The sequence below is a fragment of the Pseudophryne corroboree genome, chromosome 3 (assembly GCF_028390025.1).
Source record: "Pseudophryne corroboree isolate aPseCor3 chromosome 3, aPseCor3.hap2, whole genome shotgun sequence".
In the NCBI taxonomy this organism is placed as follows: Eukaryota; Metazoa; Chordata; class Amphibia; order Anura; family Myobatrachidae; genus Pseudophryne; species Pseudophryne corroboree.
In genome coordinates, this window is record NC_086446.1 from 276,957,105 (window position 1) to 276,977,999 (window position 20,895).

Here is a 20,895-nt window from a genome sequence, read left to right on the forward strand (position 1 = left end):
ATTTTATTTATTTCACAAATAGTTACATATTTATGATATATGTGTGAAGTTGTTCTCTTTCATCAAACAATTTCTATTCTATGCAATTTATTAATAGTACAGCCAGGTCATGTGGCCAATTACAATAGCATCAATAATAAGAATTTACTCACCGGTAATTCCATTTCTCGTAGTCCGTAGTGGATGCTGGGAACTCCGAAAGGACCATGGGGAATAGCGGGCTCCGAAGGAGGCTGGGCACTCTAGAAAGATTTAGGACTACCTGGTGTGCACTGGCTCCTCCCACTATGACCCTCCTCCAAGCCTCAGTTAGGACACTGTGCCCGGACGAGCGTACACAATAAGGAAGGATTTTGAATCCCGGGTAAGACTCATACCAGCCACACCAATCACACCGTACAACTCGTGATATGAATCCCAGTTAACAGTATGAAACAACTGAGCCTCTCAACAGATGGCTCAACAATAACCCGATTTAGTTAACAATAACTATGTACAAGTATTGCAGATAAACCGCACTTGGGATGGGCGCCCAGCATCCACTACGGACTACGAGAAATAGAATTACCGGTGAGTAAATTCTTATTTTCTCTAACGTCCTAGTGGATGCTGGGAACTCCGAAAGGACCATGGGGATTATACCAAAGCTCCCAAACGGGCGGGAGAGTGCGGATGACTCTGCAGCACCGAATGAGAGAACTCCAGGTCCTCATCAGCCAGGGTATCAAATTTGTAGAATTTTGCAAACGTGTTTGCCCCTGACCAAGTAGCTGCTCGGCAAAGTTGTAAAGCCGAGACCCCTCGGGCAGCCGCCCAAGATGAGCCCACCTTCCTAGTGGAATGGGCATTTACAGATTTTGGCTGTGGCAGGCCTGCCACAGAATGAGCAAGCTGAATTGTACTACAAATCCAGCGAGCAATAGTCTGCTTAGAAGCAGGAGCACCCAGCTTGTTGGGTGCATACAGGATAAACAGCGAGTCAGATTTTCTGACTCCAGCCGTCCTGGAAACATATATTTTCAGGGCCCTGACAACGTCTAGCAACTTGGAGTCCTCCAAGTCCCTAGTAGCCGCAGGCACCACAATAGGCTGGTTCAGGTGAAACGCTGACACCACCTTTGGGAGAAATTGGGGACGAGTCCTCAATTCTGCCCTATCCATATGGAAAATCAGATAAGGGCTTTTACATGATAAAGCCGCCAATTCTGACACACGCCTGGCTGAAGCCAAAGCCAATAACATGACCACTTTCCACGTGAGATATTTCAGATCCACGGTTTTTAGTGGCTCAAACCAATGAGATTTTAAGAAACTCAACATCACGTTGAGATCCCAAGGTGCCACAGGAGGCACAAATCGGGGCTGAATATGCAGCACTCCTTTCACAAATGTCTGAACTTCAGGTACTGAAGCTAGTTCTTTTTGAAAGAAAATCGACAGAGCCGAGATCTGTACTTTAATGGAGCCTAGTTTTAGGCCCATATTAACTCCTGCTTGCAGGAAATGCAGAAATCGACCTAGTTGAAATTCCTCTGTTGGGGCCTTTTCGGCTTCACACCATGCAACATACTTCCGCCATATGCGGTGATAATGATTTGCTGTAACCTCTTTCCTAGCTTTAATAAGCGTAGGAATGACTTCCTCCGGAATGCCCTTTTCCTTCAGGATCCGGCGTTCAACCGCCATGCCGTCAAACGCAGCCGCGGTAAGTCTTGGAACAGACAGAGCCCCTGCTGTAGCAGGTCTTGTCTGAGCGGCAGAGTCCACGGGTCCTCTGAGATCATCTCTTGAAGTTCCGGGTACCACGCTCTTCTTGGCCAATCCGGAACCACGAGAATTGTGTTTACACCTCGCTTTCTTATTATTCTCAATACCTTTGGTATGAGAGGTAGAGGAGTGAACACATAAACTGACTGGTACACCCACGGTGTCACTAGAGCGTCCACAGCTATCGCCTGAGGGTCTCTTGACCTGGCGCAATACCTCTCTAGTTTTTTGTTTAGGCGGGACGCCATCATGTCCACCTGTGGACGACCCCACTGATTTACAATCATTTGGAAGACTTCTGGATGAAGTCCCCACTCTCCCGGGTGGAGGTCGTGCCTGCTGAGAAAGTCTGCTTCCCAGTTGTCCACTCCCGGGATGAACACTGCTGACAGTGCTAGTACATGATTTTCCGCCCATCGAAGAATCCTTGTGGCTTCTGCCATTGCCATCCTGCTTCTTGTGCCGCCCTGTCGATTCACATGGGCGACTGCCGTGATGTTGTCTGACTGGATCAGCACCGGCTGGTGTAGGAGCAGGGATTTTGCTTGACTTAGGGCATTGTAAATGGCCCTTAGTTCCAGAATATTTATGTGAAGGGAAGTCTCCTGACTTGACCATAGTCCTTGGAAGTTTCTTCCCTTTGTGACTGCCCCCCAACCTCGTAGGCTGGCATCCGTGGTCACCAGGACCCAGTCCTGTATGCCGAATCTGCGGCCCTCCAAAAGATGAGCACTCTGCAGCCACCACAGAAGAGACACCCTGGTTCTTGGGGACAGGGTTATTAAGCGATGCATCTGAAGATGCGATCCGGACCACTTGTCCAACAGGTCCCACTGAAAAATCCTGGCATGGAATCTGCCGAATGGAATTGCTTCGTAAGAAGCTACCATCTTTCCCAGGACCCGCGTGCAGTGATGCACCGATACCTGTTTTGGTTTTAGGAGGTCTCTGACTAGAGAAGACAACTCCCTGGCTTTCTCCTCCGGGAGAAACACTCTTTTCTGGACTGTGTCCAGAATCATTCCCAGGAACATTAGACGTGTCGTCGGGACCAGCTGTGACTTTGGGATATTCAGAATCCAGCCGTGCTGGCGCAGCACTTCCTGAGATAGTGCCACTCCCACTAACAACTGTTCCTTGGATCGTGCCTTTATTAGGAGATCGTCCAAGTATGGGATAATTAAAACTCCCTTTTTTCGAAGGAGTATCATCATTTCCGCCATAACCTTGGTAAATACCCTCGGTGCCGTGGAGAGTCCAAACGGCAGCGTCTGGAATTGGTAATGGCAATCCTGTACCACAAATCTGAGGTACTCCTGGTGAGGATGGTAAATGGGGACATGCAGGTAAGCATCCTTGATGTCCAGGGATACCATGTAATCCCCCTCCTCCAGGCTTGCAATAACCGCCCTGAGCGATTCCATCTTGAACTTGAATTTTTTGATGTATGTGTTCAAGGATTTCAAATTTAAAATGGGTCTCACCGAACCGTCCGGTTTCGGCACCACAAATAGTGTGGAATAGTAACCCCGGCCTTGTTGAAGTAGGGGTACCTTGATTATCACCTGCTGGGAATACAGCTTGTGAATCGCAGCTAGCACCGCCTCCCTGCCTGAGGGAGCAATCGGCAAGGCAGATTTTAGGAACCGGTGGGGTGGAGCCGCCTCGAATTCCAGCTTGTACCCCTGAGATACTATTTGAAGGATCCAGGGATCCACCTGTGAGCGAGCCCACTGATCGCTGAAATTCATGAGGCGGGCCCCCACCGTACCTGGCTCCGCCTGTGGAGCCCCACCGTCATGCGGCGGACTTGGAAGAGGAAGCGGGGGAGGACTTTTGCTCCTGGGAACCTGCTGTTTGTTGCAGCCTTTTTCCCCTACCTCTGCCTCTAGAGAGAAAAGACCCTCCTTTTCCCCGCTTGTTTTTCTGGGTCCGAAAGGACTGAACCTGATAAAATGGCGCCTTCTTAGGCTGTGAGGGGACATGGGGTAAAAATGCTGACTTCCCAGACGTTGCTGTGGAAACTAGGTCGGAGAGACCATCCCCAAATAATTCCTCCCCCTTATAAGGCAAAACTTCCATGTGCCTTTTGGAATCTGCATCTCCAGTCCACTGGCGAGTCCATAAGCATCTCCTAGCAGAGATGGACAATGCACTTATTTTAGATGCCAGCCGGCAGACTTCCCTCTGTGCATCTCTCATATATAAGACTGAGTCTTTGATATGGTCAATCGTTAGCAGAATCGTGTCTCTGTCTAGTGTGTCAATATTTTCTGACAGTTTATCCGACCACGCAGCGGCAGCACTGCACATCCATGCTGACGCAATAGCTGGTCTAAGTATAATGCCTGAGTGTGTATATACAGACTTCAGGATCGCCTCCTGCTTTCTATCAGCAGGTTCCTTAAGGGCGGCCGTATCCTGAGACGGTAGTGCCACCTTTTTAGACAAACGTGTGAGCGCTTTATCCACCCTAGGAGGTGTTTCCCAACGTAACCTATCCTCTGGCGGGAAAGGGAACGCCATTAGTACCTTCTTAGGAATTACCAATTTCTTATCAGGGGAAGCCCACGCTTCTTCACACACTTCATTTAATTCATCTGACGGGGGAAAAACTACAGGTAGTTTTTTCTCCCCAAACATAATACCCTTTTTTGTGGTACCTGGATGTAAATCAGAGATATTTAACACCTCTTTCATTGCCTCAATCATGCAGTGAATGGCCTTAATGGGCATTAAATTTGACTCATCGTCGTCGACACTGGTGTCAGTATCCGTGTCGACATCTACTTGTGCCATCTGAGATAGCGGGCGTTTCAGAGCCCCTGATGACTTTTGAGACACCTGGACAGGCACGAGCTGAGAACTCGGCTGTCCCGCAGTCGGCATGTCGGCAAATTTCTTATGTAATGGGTCTATACGTGCACTCATTTCTTTCCATAAGCACATCCACTCAGGTGTCTGCCCCCCAGGGGGTGACATCCCTTCTAAAGGCATCTGCTCCGCCTCCACCTCATTATCCTCAACAAACATGTCGACACAGCCGTACCGACACACTCCACACACACAGGGAATGCTCTATATAGAGGACAGGACCCACAAAAGCCCTTTGGGGGGACAGAGTGAGAGTATGCCAGCACACACCAGAGCGCTATATAAGGCAGGGACTAACTGAGTTATGTCCCCTATAGCTGCTTTTTAATATAACTATATACTGCGCCAAATTAAATGCCCCCCCTCTCTCTTTTTTACCCTTTTCTGTAGAGTAGTCTGCAGGGGAGAGCCAGGGAGCTTCCTTCCAGCGGAACTGTGAGGGAAAATGGCGCCCAGTGTGCTGAGGGAGATAGCTCCGCCCCTTTTCCGCGGCCTATTCTCCCGCTTTTTTATGGAATCTGGCAGGGGTATTTACCTCATATATAGCCCCTGGGGCTATATATTGAGGTATTTTTGCCAGCCAAGGTGTTTTTTATTGCTGCCTCAGGGCGCCCCCCCCCCCAGCGCCCTGCACCCTCAGTGACCGGAGTGTGAAGTGTGAGAGGAGCAATGGCGCACAGCTGCAGTGCTGTGCACTACCTTGGTGAAGACTGATGTCTTCATGCCGCCGATTTTCCGGACCATCTTCTTGCTTCTGGCTCTGTAAGGGGGACGGCGGCGCGGCTCCGGGACCGAACATCAAGGCTGTGCCTGCGGTCGATCCCTCTGGAGCTAATGGTGTCCAGTAGCCTAAGAAGCCCAATCCGGCTGCAAGCAGGCGAGTTCGCTTCTTCTCCCCTTAGTCCCTCGCTGCATTGAGCCTGTTGCCAGCAGGTCTCACTGAAAATAATAAACCTAAGACTATCTTTCTTCTAAGAGCTCAGGAGAGCCCCTAGTGTGCATCCAACCTCGGCCGGGCACAAAATCTAACTGAGGCTTGGAGGAGGGTCATAGTGGGAGGAGCCAGTGCACACCAGGTAGTCCTAAATCTTTCTAGAGTGCCCAGCCTCCTTCGGAGCCCGCTATTCCCCATGGTCCTTTCGGAGTTCCCAGCATCCACTAGGACGTTAGAGAAAGGTTTTCTTACTAGTGTGGCTAGGCAGTCTGGACATAAAAATAAGAATTTACTTACCGATAATTCTATTTCTCGTAGTCCGTAGTGGATGCTGGGGACTCCGTCAGGACCATGGGGAATAGCGGGCTCCGCAGGAGACAGGGCACATCTAAAAAGCTTTTTAGGTCACATGGTGTGTACTGGCTCCTCCCCCTATGACCCTCCTCCAAGCCTCAGTTAGGTACTGTGCCCGGACGAGCGTACACAATAAGGAAGGATCTTGAATCCCGGGTAAGACTCATACCAGCCACACCAATCACACCGTACAACTTGTGATCTGAACCCAGTTAACAGTATGATAACAAAACGAAGTAGCCTCCGAAAAGATGGCTCACAACAATAGTAATAACCCGATTTTTGTAACAATAACTATGTACAAGCATTGCAGACAATCCGCACTTGGGATGGGCGCCCAGCATCCACTACGGACTACGAGAAATAAAATTATCGGTAAGTAAATTCTTATTTTCTCTAACGTCCTAGTGGATGCTGGGGACTCCGTCAGGACCATGGGGATTATACCAAAGCTCCCAAACGGGCGGGAGAGTGCGGATGACTCTGCAGCACCGAATGAGAGAACTCCAGGTCCTCCTTAGCCAGAGTATCAAAATTTGTAAAATTTTACAAACGTGTTCTCCCCTGACCACGTAGCTGCTCGGCAAAGTTGTAATGCCGAGACTCCTCGGGCAGCCGCCCAGGATGAGCCCACCTTCCTTGTGGAATGGGCATCTACATATTTCGTCTGTGGCAGGCCTGCCACAGAATGTGCAAGCTGAATTGTACTACAAATCCAGCGTGCAATAGACTGCTTAGAAGCATGAGCACCCAGCTTGTTGGGTGTATACAGTATAAACAGCAAGTCAGACTTTCTGACTCCAGCCGTCCTAACTATATATATATATATATATATATATATATTTTTAGGGCCCTGACCACGTCTAGTAACTTGGAGTCCTCCAAGTCCCTAGTAGCCGCAGGCACCACAAGAGGTTGTTTCAGGTGAAAACGCTGACACCCCTTCATGAAGAAACTGGAGACGAGTCCCAGTTCTGTCCTGTTCAAATGGAAAATTTTAATATGGGCTTTTGTAAGACAAAGCCGCCCATTCTGACAATCGCCTGGCCGAGGCCAGGGCTAACAACATGGTCACTTCCCATGTGAGATATTTGTCAACAGCATGGTCACTTTCCATGTGAGATATTTCAAATCCACAGATTTGAGCGGTTCAAACCAATATGATTTTAAGAAATCCCAACACTATGTTGAGATCTCACGGTGCCCCTAGGGGCACAAAAAAGCTGTATATGCAATACATCCTTTACAATCTGGACTTCAGGAACAGAAGTCAATTCTTTCTGGAAGAAAATCTACAGGGCCGAAATTTAAATGTTAATGAACCCCAATTTGAGGTCCAAAACACTCCTGTTTTCAGGAAGTGTAGAAATCGACCTAGTTGAATTTCCGTCGTGGAGCCTTCCTGGCCTCACCCACGCAACATATTTTCACCACATGTGGTGATGACGTTGTGCGGTCACCTCCTTCCTGGCTTTGACCAGGGTAGGTATGACCTCTTATGGAATGCCTTTTCCCCTCAGGATCCGGCATTCAACCGCCATGCCGTCAAACGCAGCCGCGGTAAGTCTTGGAATAGACATGGTACTTGCTGAATCAAGTCCCTTCTTAGCTCCCCAGGCCCTTAGTCCTCTGTGAGCATTTCTTGAAGTTCCGGGTACCAAGTCCCTCTTGGCCAATCCGGAGCCACTAGTATAGTTCATACTCCTCTATGTCTTATAATTCTCAATACCCTGGTTATGAGAAACAGAGGAGGGAACACATACACAGACTGGTACACCCACGGTGTTACCAGAACATCCACAGCTATCGCCTGAAGGTCTCATGACCTGGCGGAATACCTGTCCCGTTTTTGTTCGGGCGGGACGCCATCATGTCCACCTTTGGTCTTTGCCAACGGTCCACAATCATGTTGAAAAACTTCCCTATGAAGTTTCCACTCTCCCGGGTGGAGGTCATGCCTGCTGAGGAAGTCTGCTTCCCAGTCGTCCACTCCCGGAAAGAACACTGCTGACAGTGCTATCACATGATTTTCCGCCTAGCGAAAAATCCTTGCAGTTTTCACTGCCCTCCTGCTTCTTGTGCCGCCCTTCTGTTTACGTGGGCGACTGCCGTGATGTTATCCCACTGGATCAATACCGGCTGACCTTGAAGCAGAGGTCTAGCTAAGTTTAGAGCATTATAAATTTGCTCTAAGCTTATTTATGCGGAGAGAATTCTCCAGACTTAATCACACTTCCCTGGAAATTTTTTCCCTGTGTGACTGTTCCCCAGCCTCTCAGGCTGGCCTCCGTGGTCACCGGCATCCAATCCTGAATGCCGAATCTGCGGCCCTCTAGAAGATGAGCACTCTGTAATCACCACAGGAGAGACACCCTTTTCCTTGGATATAGGGTTATCCGCTGATGCATCTGAGGATGCGATCCGGACCATTTGTCCAGCAGATCCCACTGAAGAGTTCTTGCGGGAAATCTGCCGAATGGAATTGCTTCGTAATAAGCCACCATTTTTACCAGGACTCTTGTGCAATGATGCACTGACACTTTTCCTGGTTTTAGGAGGATCCCGATTAGCTCGGATAACTCCCTGGTTTTCTCCACTGGGAGAAACACGTTTTTCTGGACTGTGTCCAGAATCTTCCCTAGGAACAGTAGACGTGTCGTCGGAAAAAGCTGCGATTTTGGAATATTTAGAATCCACTCGTGCTGTCGTAGAACTACTTAAGATAGTGCTACTCCGACCTCCAACTGTTCTCTGGACCTTGCCCTTATCAGGAAAGCGTCCATGTTTCTTTTAAGAAAAATCATCATTCCGGCCATTACCTTGGTAAAGACCCGGGGCGCCGTGGACCATCCAAACGGCAGCGTCTGAACTGATAGTGACAGTTCTGTACCAGGAACCTGAAGTACCCTTGGTGAGAAGGGCAAATTTGGACCTGTAGGTAAACGTCCCTGATATCCAGTGACATCATATCGTCCCCTTCTTCCTGGTTCGCTATCACTGCTCCGAGTGACTCCATCTTGATTTGAACGCTTGTATGTAAGTGTTCAAATATTTCAGATCTCACCGAGCCGGTTGGCTTCAGTACCACAATATAGTGTGGAATACTACCCCCTTCCTTGTTGTAAGAAGGGTACTTTGATTATCACCTGCTGAGAATACAGCCTGTGAATTGTGTGAGGGGGAGACGTCTCGAATTTCCAATGTACACCTGGGATATTACATGTAGGATCCCGGAGTTCCCTTGCGAGTGTTGCTGAAAACTCTTGAGATGACCCCCTACCGCACCTGAGTCCGCTTGTACGGCCCCAGCGTTATGCTGCGGACTTGGCAGAAGCCGTGAGGAGCTTCTGTTCCTGGGAATGAGCTGCTTGCTGCAGTCTTCTTCCCTTTCCTCTCCCCCTGGGCAGATATGACTGGCCTTCGCCCGCCTGCCCGTATGGGGACGAAAGGACTGAGACTGAAAAGACTGTGTCCTTTTCTGCCAATATGTGACTCGGGGTAACAAAAGGTGGATTTTTCAGCTGTTGCCATGGCCACCAGGTCCAATGGACCGCCCCTTTATACGGCAATACTTCCATATGCCGTCTGGAATCTGCCTCACCTGACCACTGTCGTGTCTTCGTCTGGCAGATATGTACATCACATTTACTCTTGATGCCAGAATGCAAATATGCCTCTGCGCATCACACATATATAGAAATGCATCCTTAAAATGCTCTATAGACAATAAAATCCTGTCCCTGTCAAGGGTATCAAAATTTTCAGTCAGGAAATCCGACCAAGCCCCCTCAGCGCTGCACATCCAGGCTGAGGCGATTGCTGGTCGTAGTATAACACCAGTATGTGTGTATATACTGTTATGATATTTTCCAGCTTCCTATCAGCTGGCTCCTTGAGGGCGGCCGTATCTGGAAACGGTAACGCCATGTTTTTTATAAGCGTGTGAGCGCCTTGTCCACCCTAAGGTGTGTTTTCCAACTCGCCCTTACTACTGGCGGGAAAAAGGGTATACCGCCCATAACTTTCTGTCGGAGGAACCCCACGTATCATCACACACTTCATTTAATTTATCTGATTTAGGCAAAACTACAAGTAGTTTTTTCCCACCCTACAAAATACCCTTATTTGTGGTACTTGTGGTATCAGAAATACGTAACACCTCCTTCATTGCCCTTAACATGTAACTTGTGGCCCTAAAGGAAAAATACGTTTGTTTCTTCACCGTCGACACTGGGGTCAGTGTCCGTGTCAGTGTCTGTCGACCGACTGAGGTAAATGGGCGTTTTTACAAGCCCCTGACGGTGTCTGAGACGCCTGGACCGATACTAATTTGTCCGCCGGCTGTCTCATGTCGTCAACCGGCTTGCAGCGTGTTGACATTATCACGTAATTCCATAAGTAAGCCATCCATTCTGGTGTCGACTCCCTAGAGAGTGACATCACCATTACAGGCAATTTTCTCCGTCTCCTCACCAACATTTTCCTCATACATGTCGACACACACGTACCGACCTACAGCACACACATACAGGGAATGCTCTGATAGAGGACAGGACCCACTAGCCCTTTGGGGAGACAGAGGGAGAGTTTGCCAGCACACACCAAAAGCGCCATAATGTATATAACAACCCTAGAAGGTGTTGTTTCTATATATGGGCTCTTAATATATAATTATATCGCCAATTTATGCCCCCCTTCTCTTTAACCCTGTTTCTGTAGTGCAGGGGAGAGTGGGAGCCTTCCTCACCAGCGGAGCTGGTCAGGAAAATGGCGCCGAGTGCTGAGGAGAATAAGCTCCGCCCCTTTCACGGCGGGCTTTTCTCCCGGTTATTAGGAAAACTGGCCTGGGTTAAATACATACATATAGCCTTAATGGCTATATGTGATGTATTTATTTGCCAAATAGGTATTTATATTGCTGCCCAGGGCGCCCCCAGCAGCGCCCTGCACCCTCCGTGACCGTGTCAGTGAGCCGTGTAGCAACAATGGCGCACAGCTGCAGTGCTGTGCGCTACCTCTCTGAAGACTGTGAAGTCTTCTGCCGCCTGTTTCCGGACCTCCGTTCCGCCGTCTTTCTTCAGCGTCTGTAAGGGGGATCGGCGGCGCGGCTCCGGGACGAACCCCAGGCTGACCTGTGTTCCGACTCCCTCTGGAGCTCAGTGTCCAGTAGCCTAAAACTTCAATCCTCCTGCACGCAGGTGAGTTGCAAGTCTCTCCCCTAAGTCCCTCGTTGCAGTGATCCTGTCGCCAGCAGGAATCACTGATTAGAAACCTAAAAAAAAACTTTACTAAACAGCTCCTTAAGAGAGCCATCCAGTTTGCACCCTTCTCGGACGGGCACAAAAACCTAACTGAGGCTTGGAGGAGGGTCATAGGGGGAGGAGCCAGTACACACCATGTGACCTAAAAAGCTTTTTAGATGTGCCCTGTCTCCTGCGGAGCCCGCTATTCCCCATGGTCCTGACGGAGTCCCCAGCATCCACTAGGACGTTAGAGAAAATACATTTATCAATAGGTTTTGTTAGTCAACATAGCAAAACCCATTAAATCATAGCTTTGGCACTGCTTTAATTCCCTACACTGTGAAGCTCATTGAGAAAACCTTAATTTCTCCCCAGCTCAATGTGAGCCCTGCTTTAAACCATGGTATTAAGATGGTTTTAGATGTCATGAGGTCAGGCCAATGCCCCCTTATAGCAGGGAAAAGCTGACTTCCCAACAATCAGCCCTAATACAGAATTGCAGGTAAAACATTTTGTCAAGCCTGACGTAACTATCTCACTCATATCTTTGTAGACACACTCCTTTCGAAGGACATTATTTGTATCCTTTGTAATCTAAAGGTGAACACTAAATAAACCAATGTCCCTAGACATGAGACCACCTGGGAAGCGGACTACCAGATGAGGATGCATGGTCTATTGTAAGGAACAAGGGATTGTTCCAGTATTTCTCTTCCTGCTTCACCTATTTAAAGAGGCAAAGCAGTAGCAACGAGACGTATTAACATTCTCGGATGCCGTTAAACTAGTTTGACGAATACCTCTTTCAAAGCAAGCTTCTGACAAGGAAAATTGTCCCTGGGTCAACCTGGGCCCTTGGCTTGGTGTGAAAGGGACTACCCGGGTCACGACCAGGGTTGAACCTAGGATCAAACTGTGTAGTTTTCAGTGTGACAGCAGGACCCAGGTCACGCCAAAAGTATACTAAGAGATGGATCACCGGCGCTTGGAGATGTCCTCTCCAAACACCATCAAAGGGCCTGTACTACCTGCAACTGTTTTGGATATAGATAATAAGAATTTACTTACCGATAATTCTATTTCTCATAGTCCGTAGTGGATGCTGGGACTCCGTAAGGACCATGGGGAATAGCGGCTCCGCAGGAGACTGGGCACAAACGTAAAAGCTTGAACTAGCTGGTGTGCACTGGCTCCTCCCCCTATGACCCTCCTCCAAGCCTCAGTTAGGATACTGTGCCCGGACGAGCGTACATAATAAGGAAGGATATTGAATCCCGGGTAAGACTCATACCAGCCACACCAATCACACCGTACAACCTGTGATCTGAACCCAGTTAACAGTATGATAAACGAAGGAGCCTCTGAAAAGATGGCTCACAACAATAATAACCCGAATTTTGTAACAATAACTATATACAAGTATTGCAGACAATCCGCACTTGGGATGGGCGCCCAGCATCCACTACGGACTATGAGAAATAGAATTATCGGTAAGTAAATTCTTATTTTCTCTTACGTCCTAAGTGGATGCTGGGACTCCGTAAGGACCATGGGGATTATACCAAAGCTCCCAAACGGGCGGGAGAGTGCGGATGACTCTGCAGCACCGAATGGGAGGACTCCAGGTCCTCCTCAGCCAGGGTATCAAATTTGTAGAATTTAGCAAACGTGTTTGCCCCTGACCAAGTAGCTGCTCGGCAAAGTTGTAAAGCCGAGACCCCTCGGGCAGCCGCCCAAGATGAGCCCACCTTCCTTGTGGAATGGGCTTTTACAGATTTTGGCTGTGGCAGGCCTGCCACAGAATGTGCAAGCTGAATTGTACTACAAATCCAACGAGCAATCGTCTGCTTAGAAGCAGGAGCACCCAGCTTGTTGGGTGCATACAGGATAAACAGCGAGTCAGATTTCCTGACTCCAGCCGTCCTGGAAATATATATTTTCAGGGCCCTGACTACGTCCAGTAACTTGGAGTCCTCCAAGTCCCTAGTAGCCGCAGGCACCACAATAGGCTGGTTCACGTGAAACGCTGAAACCACCTTTGGGAGAAATTGAGGACGAGTCCTCAATTCTGCCCTATCCGTGTGAAAAATCAGGTAAGGGCTTTTATAAGATAAAGCCGCCAATTCAGAGACACGCCTGGCTGAAGCCAGGGCTAACAGCATTACCACCTTCCATGTGAGATATTTTAATTCCACAGTGGTGAGTGGTTCAAACCAATGTGATTTTAGGAACCCCAAAACCACATTGAGATCCCAAGGTGCCACCGGGGGCACAAAAGGAGGCTGTATATGCAGTACCCCTTTGACAAACGTCTGGACTTCAGGCACTGAAGCCAGTTCTTTTTGGAAGAAAACCGACAGGGCCGAAATTTGAACCTTAATGGACCCTAATTTTAGGCCCATAGACAGTCCTGTTTGCAGGAAATGTAGGAAGCGACCCAGTTGAAATTCCTCTGTAGGGGCCTCTTTGGCCTCACACCACGCAACATATTTTCGCCAAATGCGGTGATAATGTTTCGCGGTTACATCCTTCCTGGCCTTTATCAGGGTAGGGATGACTTCTTCTGGAATGCCTTTTTCCTACAGGATCCGGCGTTCAACCGCCATGCCGTCAAACGCAGCCGCGGTAAGTCTTGGAACAGACAAGGTCCCTGCTGGAGCAGGTCCTTTCTTAGAGGTAGAGGCCACGGGTCCTCCGTGAGCATCTCTTGAAGTTCCGGGTACCAAGTCCTTCTTGGCCAATCCGGAACCACGAGTATAGTTCTTACTCCTCTCCTTTTTATGATTCTCAGTACTTTTGGTATGAGAGGCAGAGGAGGGAACACATACACTGACTGGTACACCCATGGTGTTACCAGAGCGTCCACCGCTATTGCCTGAGGGTCCCTTGACCTGGCGCAATATCTGTCTAGTTTTTTGTTGAGACGGGACGCCATCATGTCCACCTTTGGTTTTTCCCAACGGTTTACCATCTCTTGGAAGACTTCTGGATGAAGTCCCCACTCCCCCGGGTGAAGGTCGTGTCTGCTGAGGAAGTCCGCTTCCCAGTTGTCCACTCCCGGAATGAACACTGCTTACAGTGCTATCACATGATTCTCCGCCCAGCGAAGAATCTTTGCAGCTTCTGCCATCGCCCTCCTGCTTCTCGTGCCGCCCTGTCTGTTTACGTGGGCGACTGACGTGATGTTGTCCGATTGGATCAATACCGCCTGACCCTGAAGCAGGGGTTTTGCTTGACTTAGGGCATTGTAAATGGCCCTTAGTTCCAGAATGTTTATATGAAGAGATGTTTCCATGCTTGACCACAAGCCCTGGAAATTTTGTCCCTGTGTGACTGCTCCCCAGCCTCTCAGGCTGGCATCTGTGGTCACCAGGATCCAATCCTGAATGCCGAATCTGCGGCCCTCTAGTAGATGAGCAGTCTGCAGCCACCACAGAAGAGACACCCTTGTCCTTGGCGACAGGGTTATCCGCTGATGCATCTGAAGATGCGATCCGGACCATTTGTCCAGAAGATCCCACTGAAACGTTCTTGCATGGAATCTTCCGAATGGAATCGCTTCGTAAGAAGCCACCATTTTTCCCAGGACCCTCGTGCACTGATACCTGGCCTGGTTTTAGGAGATTCCTGACTAGCTCGGATAACTCCCTGGCCTTCTCCTCTGGGAGAAACACCTTTTTCTGGACTGTGTCCAGAATCATTCCTAGGAACAGGAGACGTGTCGTTGGAATCAGCTGCGATTTTGGAATATTTAGAATCCACTCGTGCTGACGCAGCACTAACTGAGATAGTGCTACTCCGACTTCTAACTGTTCCCTGGACCTTGCCCTTATCAGGAGATCGTCCAAGTAAGGGATAATTAAAACGCCTTTTCTTCGAAGAAGAATCATCATTTCGGCCATTACCTTGGTAAAGACCCGAGGTGCCGTGGACAATCCAAACGGCAGCGTCTGAAACTGATAATGACAGTTTTGTACTACAAACCTGAGGTACCCTTGGTGAGAAGGGTAGATTGGGACGTGGAGATAAGCATCTTTGATGTCCAGAGACACCATATAGTCCCCTTCTTCCAGGTTTGCTATCACTGCTCTGAGTGACTCCATCTTGAATTTGAACCTCTTTATGTAAGTGTTCAAGGATTTTAGATTTAAAATTGGTCTCACCGAGCCGTCCGGCTTCGGTACCACAAACAGCGTGGAATAATACCCCTTTCCCTGTTGTAGGAGAGGTACCTTGATTATCACCTGCTGGGAATACAGCTTGTGAATGGCTTCCAAAACTGCCTCCCTGTCGGAGGGAGACTTTGGTAGAGCAGACTTCAGGAACCGGCGAGGGGGAGACGTCTCGAATTCCAGTTTGTACCCCTGTGATACTACCTGCAGAATCCAGGGGTCCACTTGCGAGTGAGCCCACTGCGCGTTGAAATTTTTGAGACGGGCCCCCACCGTGTCCGAGTCCTCTTGTAAAGCCCCAGCGTCATGCTGAAGACTTGGCAGAAGCAGAGGAGGGCTTCTGCTCCTGGGAAGAGGCTGCCTGGTGCAGTCTTTTTCCTCTTCCTCTGCCCCGGGGCAGAAATGAGTGGCCTTTTGCCCGCCTGTACTTATGGGAACGAAAGGACTGAGTTTGAAAAGACGGTGTCTTTTTCTGCTGAGAGGTGACCTGGGGTAAAAAGGTGGACTTTCCGGCCGTTGCCGTGGCCACCAGGTCCGATAGACTGGCCCCAAATAACTCCTCCCCTTTAAACGGCAATACTTCCATATGTCGTTTGGAATCCGCATCCCCTGACCACTGTCGCGTCCATAACGCTCTTCTGGCAGAAATGGACATAGCACTCACTCTTGATGCCAGGGTGCAAATATCCCTCTGTGCATCACGCATATATAGTAATGCATCCTTCAAATGCTCTATAGTTAGTAATATACTGTCCCTATCCAAGGTATCAATATTTTCAGTCAGGGAATCCGACCACGCCACTCCAGCACTGCACATCCAGGCTGATGCGATTGCTGGTCGCAGTATAACACCAGTATGTGTGTATATACCCTTCAGGATATTTTCCAGCCTTCTATCCGCTGGTTCTTTGAGGGCGGCCGTATCAGGAGACGGTAACGCTACTTGTTTAGATAAACATGTGAGCGCTTTATCTACTCTAGGGGGTGTTTCCCAACGCGCCCTAACCTCTGGCGGGAAAGGGTATAGTGCCAATAATTTATTAGAAATTAGCACTTTTTTATCGGGGGAAACCCACGCTTTATCACACACCTCATTTAATTCATCTGACTCAGGAAAAGCTACTGGTAGTTTTTTCACTCCCCACATAATACCCTTCTTTGTGGTACTTGTAGTGTCAGAAATGTTCAATGCCTCCTTCATTGCCGTGATCATGTAACGTGTGGCCCTACTGGACATTACGTTTGTCTCCTCACCGTCGACACTGGACTCAGTATCCGTGTCTGGGTCTGTGTCGACCCACTGAGGTAACGGGCGTTTTATCGCCCCTGACGGTGTCTGAGACGCCTGGACAGGCACTAATTGATTTGTCGGCTGTCTCATGTCGTCAACAAATTTTTGTAAAGTGCTGACATTGTCACGTAGTTCTTTTAATACAACCATCCAGTCAGGTGTCGACTCCCTAGGGGGTGACATCACTAATACAGGCAATTGCTCTGCTTCCACAACATTTTCCTCCTCATACATGTCAACACAATCGTACCGACACCCAGCACACACACAGGGAATGCTCTGATAGAGGACAGGACCCCACTAGCCCTTTGGGGAGACAGAGGGAGAGTTTGCCAGCACACACCAGAGCGCTATATATATATATATATATATATATATATATATATATATATATATATATAGGGATAACCTTATATAAGTGTTACTCCCTTTTATAGCTGCTGTTTATAATTTAGCTGCCAATAGTGCCCCCTCTCTCTCGTTTTTACCCTGATTCTGTAGGGACTGCAGGGGAGAGTCAGGGAGCCGTCCTTCCAGCGGAACTGTGAGGGAAAATGGCGCTTGTGTGCTGAGGAGATAGGCTCCGCCCCTTCACAACGGCCTTATCTCCCGCTTTTTTCTGGAAAACTGGCAGGGGTTAAATACATCCATATAGCCCAGGAGCTATATGTGATGTATTTCTTTTGCCATCCTAAGGTATTTCTGTTTTTATTGCGTCTCAGGGCGCTCCCCCCCAGCGCCCTGCACCCTCAGTGACCGGAGTGTGGTGTGCTGAGAGCAATGGCGCACAGCTGCAGTGCTGTGCGCTACCTTAGTTGAAGACAGGAACGTCTTCTGCCGCCGATTTCACCGGACCTCTTCGTTCTTCTGGCTCTGTAAGGGGGCCGGCGGCGCGGCTCCGGGACCCATCCAGGCTGAACCTGTGATCGTCCCTCTGGAGCTAATGTCCAGTAGCCTAAGAAACCCAATCCACTCTGCACGCAGGTGAGTTCGTTTCTTCTCCCCTTAGTCCCACGATGCAGTGAGCCTGTTGCCAGCAGGACTCACTGAAAATAAAAAACCTAAAATAAACTTTTACTCTAAGCAGCTCAGGAGAGCCACCTAGCATGCACCCTTCTCGTTCGGGCACAAAAATCTAACTGAGGCTTGGAGGAGGGTCATAGGGGGAGGAGCCAGTGCACACCAGCTAGTTCAAGCTTTTACTTTTGTGCCCAGTCTCCTGCGGAGCCGCTATTCCCCATGGTCCTTACGGAGTCCCAGCATCCACTTAGGACATAAGAGAAATATAGATAGATTATATATATATAGATATATATAGATATATATATAGATATCTATATATATATAGATATATATATACACACACACACATACACATTTTGGACCAACACCAACTCAGTCACAAATAGAAGACCGCATAAAAAAAATTAATCACAAAGCAGGGGGCAATGGCTGCCTAGGCGCATGGTGTGTAAAGGTCAAACACGCTCTACCGAGTCCATAGCTGAAGAGTTTCAAACTTCCACTGGCATTAATGTAAGCACAAAAACTGTGTGGTTGAAGCTTAATTGAATGCATTTCCATGGGCAAGCAGTAGCATGCAAGCCTCACATCACCAAGTCCAATGCCAAGCATCAGATGGAGTTGTGTAAAGCACAGAGACACTGGACTGTGGAGCAGTGGAAAGGTATTATGTGGAGTGACAAATCACATTTCTCTGTTCGGCAGTCAGATGGGCAAGTCTGAGTTCGGTGGATGCCGGGAGAACGTTACCTGCCTGACTGCATTAAGTCAACTGTGAAGTTTGGTGAAGGAGGGATAATGGTATGGGAGCGTTTTTCAGGGTTTGAACTAGGTTTCTTATCTCCAGTGAAAGGCAATCTTAAAGCTTCAGCATACCAAGACATTTTGGACACAGTTATGCTTCCAACTTTGTGGCAACAGTTTTGGGAATGCCCTTTACTATTCCAACATGAACGTGCCCCAGTGCACACAGCAAGGACATGGTTGATGAGTTCGGTAGCCCACACAGAATCCTGACCTTAACTACATCGAGCACCTTTGGAATGAACTGGAACATAGATTATGAGCCAGGCCTACTTGTCCTGACTTCATAAAATCTCTACAGCAGTGGTTCTCAAACTGTGTGCCGCATGGATTGGTGGTCAAGGACCACATCAAATTATGTACAGTCAAAGCGATAGGCAAAACCTGGTGCTAGCAGCTGCTAATCATAAAACACGTGGACAAACAGAAGCACAACTGTACACCACCACATAACTCTCCCTAAGGATGACAGGTAGGCACAATTTACTTAATTTAATATTTTTTTCCAAATGTGTTAATAATAAACTTTTAACTTAGGGGTGCCATGAAACAGAAGCTGATACTCTAAGGCACAGTAATTCAAGAAAGTTTGGGAACCACTGCTCTACAGAATGAATGGGCACAAATTCCCAGAGAAACACTCTAAAATCTTGTGGAAAGCCTTCCAAGAAGAGTGGACGCTGTTATAGCTACAAAAGGGGGACCAACTCCATATTAAAGTGTATGTATTTGAATACAATATAATTACAGTCCCTGTTGGTGTAATGGTCACACATATTGGGCCGGATGTAATGGGAGTGCAAGACGGCCAGAGCTCAAAGATTCTGGCCGAACTCATAAATTTTTTTTAAAGTAAATGTTTGCTGCTTTAAAGAAAAACAACTTTGATGGAAACATTGCATCGGTGTCAATCTTCCCCCCCCCCCCCCAGAGTGCCACTGATCGGAATGCATATATTATACTGCTATAAAGCAATTCAAAACTGAGGGCAACAGACACAATGGGAGGTATTAAATTATTTTCATCCCCTTTCACACCTGTTCTGTTTCTGCCCTCAGGGGCATGGTATCATCATTTCAGCTCACGACCTCCGATGCAACAAAGCACGCAACCTTTTACACGGCTAAACCCAATTACTATGGGCGCAAAATGCGTGATAACAGGGATCATTTTAGAAAGGAGATTGGGTGTAATATCATTTGAATACCGCTCAATTACTTGCTCTGCTTCACACGTTACTATTCCAAATAGATGTACATGTTGATAGTAAAACTGCTAACCCAGTGGGTCCCATGTTCTGTACTTGAGAGATGTGACACACATACATCTATATAAAACAATGACTAGTAACACTAATGACTGTTCTCATTGTTAGCAACAATATTCTTAGAGATCATTACACGAGACACAAAGTGCTGAAAGGATGGGGGAACAAGGGGGTGTGGGATTGGCTACGTAAGAGGGTCAGTAGATTTACTGCTGGAACTTATTGAGGGAAAACCTCTACAAAGCAACACCATATACATATACGTAACACACACATGCATGCCTATAGTTCCCAGTTGGGGGCATGCTGCGGCTGGCCGGACGGGGCAGGAGGAAGGGCCGTGTGCTCCCCGCCGCATGTGCCCGGGCTGCCATACACATAACACTACAAGGCGACACGGTGACAGACGGGGGCGGCGATGATGCTTGAACCACGGAACACACCCCAGCTGAAAGACGCCGAACCCAGCATCTCGTCACCCCGTTGTTGCAGTGCGGAGGTGACGCTTATAACGCGGCCTCGTACGCTCCCTCCTCCCCCCGGCGCCGCCGTGAGCACGGCCCGCCGTCACGTCCTGACGCTCCGAAGGGACCCGGTGCGTGATGAGGGGGAGGGGGGCGGCCTCCCCGCCGTGTGCGGCACTCACCTTATGCCCCCCGGCTCCGGTGCTTCGGGACCGCTGGCTCCCGGGGATTCCCCGTTGGTTATCGGGCACGCGGGCGGGTGAAGTAAGAAGGCCTCGCGCGCTCACGTGCCCGGGGAGAGGGAGGGGGGTGGGGTGGGTCTGTGCGCGCTCACGTTATTTCACAATATGGCGGCGATTGGAACCGACTGCGCATGCGTTGACAAATCGCAGCACTCCTGGTGCTGGCGTTGAAATTACTGTGTGTACGCTAGTGCTGCGCAAGTACACGTGTGATACCTGGGTCTGGCATAGGGACACAGAACATAGCACTGGAAGCTCAGGGTTATGATACATTTACTAACAGAGGAAGGCACATTAGCTCTGATTTGTTTTTTTTCTCTAGTACAAATATGAAATATGTGTACTAAAACATACCTCCCAACATGACCCTCTCCGGGAAGGACAGAATGCTCTGCTCCTGGACTTCCCTCTTAATTTATAATTACCATCACCTGTGCTGAAACACCTTTCTTATCCATGA

At 48.7% G+C, this 20,895-nt stretch overlaps 1 protein-coding gene across 6 annotated transcripts in view; it reads right to left on the minus strand.

The window, feature by feature from the left end:
- Positions 1-20,499, minus strand: part of GMEB2 (glucocorticoid modulatory element binding protein 2) — a 131,576-nt gene extending 111,077 nt beyond the window's left edge. For 5 of the 6 annotated variants that reach the window (XM_063959149.1, XM_063959148.1, XM_063959146.1 and 2 more), the window contains exon 1: positions 20,376-20,499. The gene's annotated coding sequence lies outside the window, so the exon portion shown is untranslated. Of the gene's footprint in view, positions 1-20,172; positions 20,257-20,375 lie in introns of those variants that run through there. The other variant, XM_063959144.1, reaches the window with a different exon arrangement.
- Between the last annotated feature and the right edge of the window lie 396 nt (positions 20,500-20,895).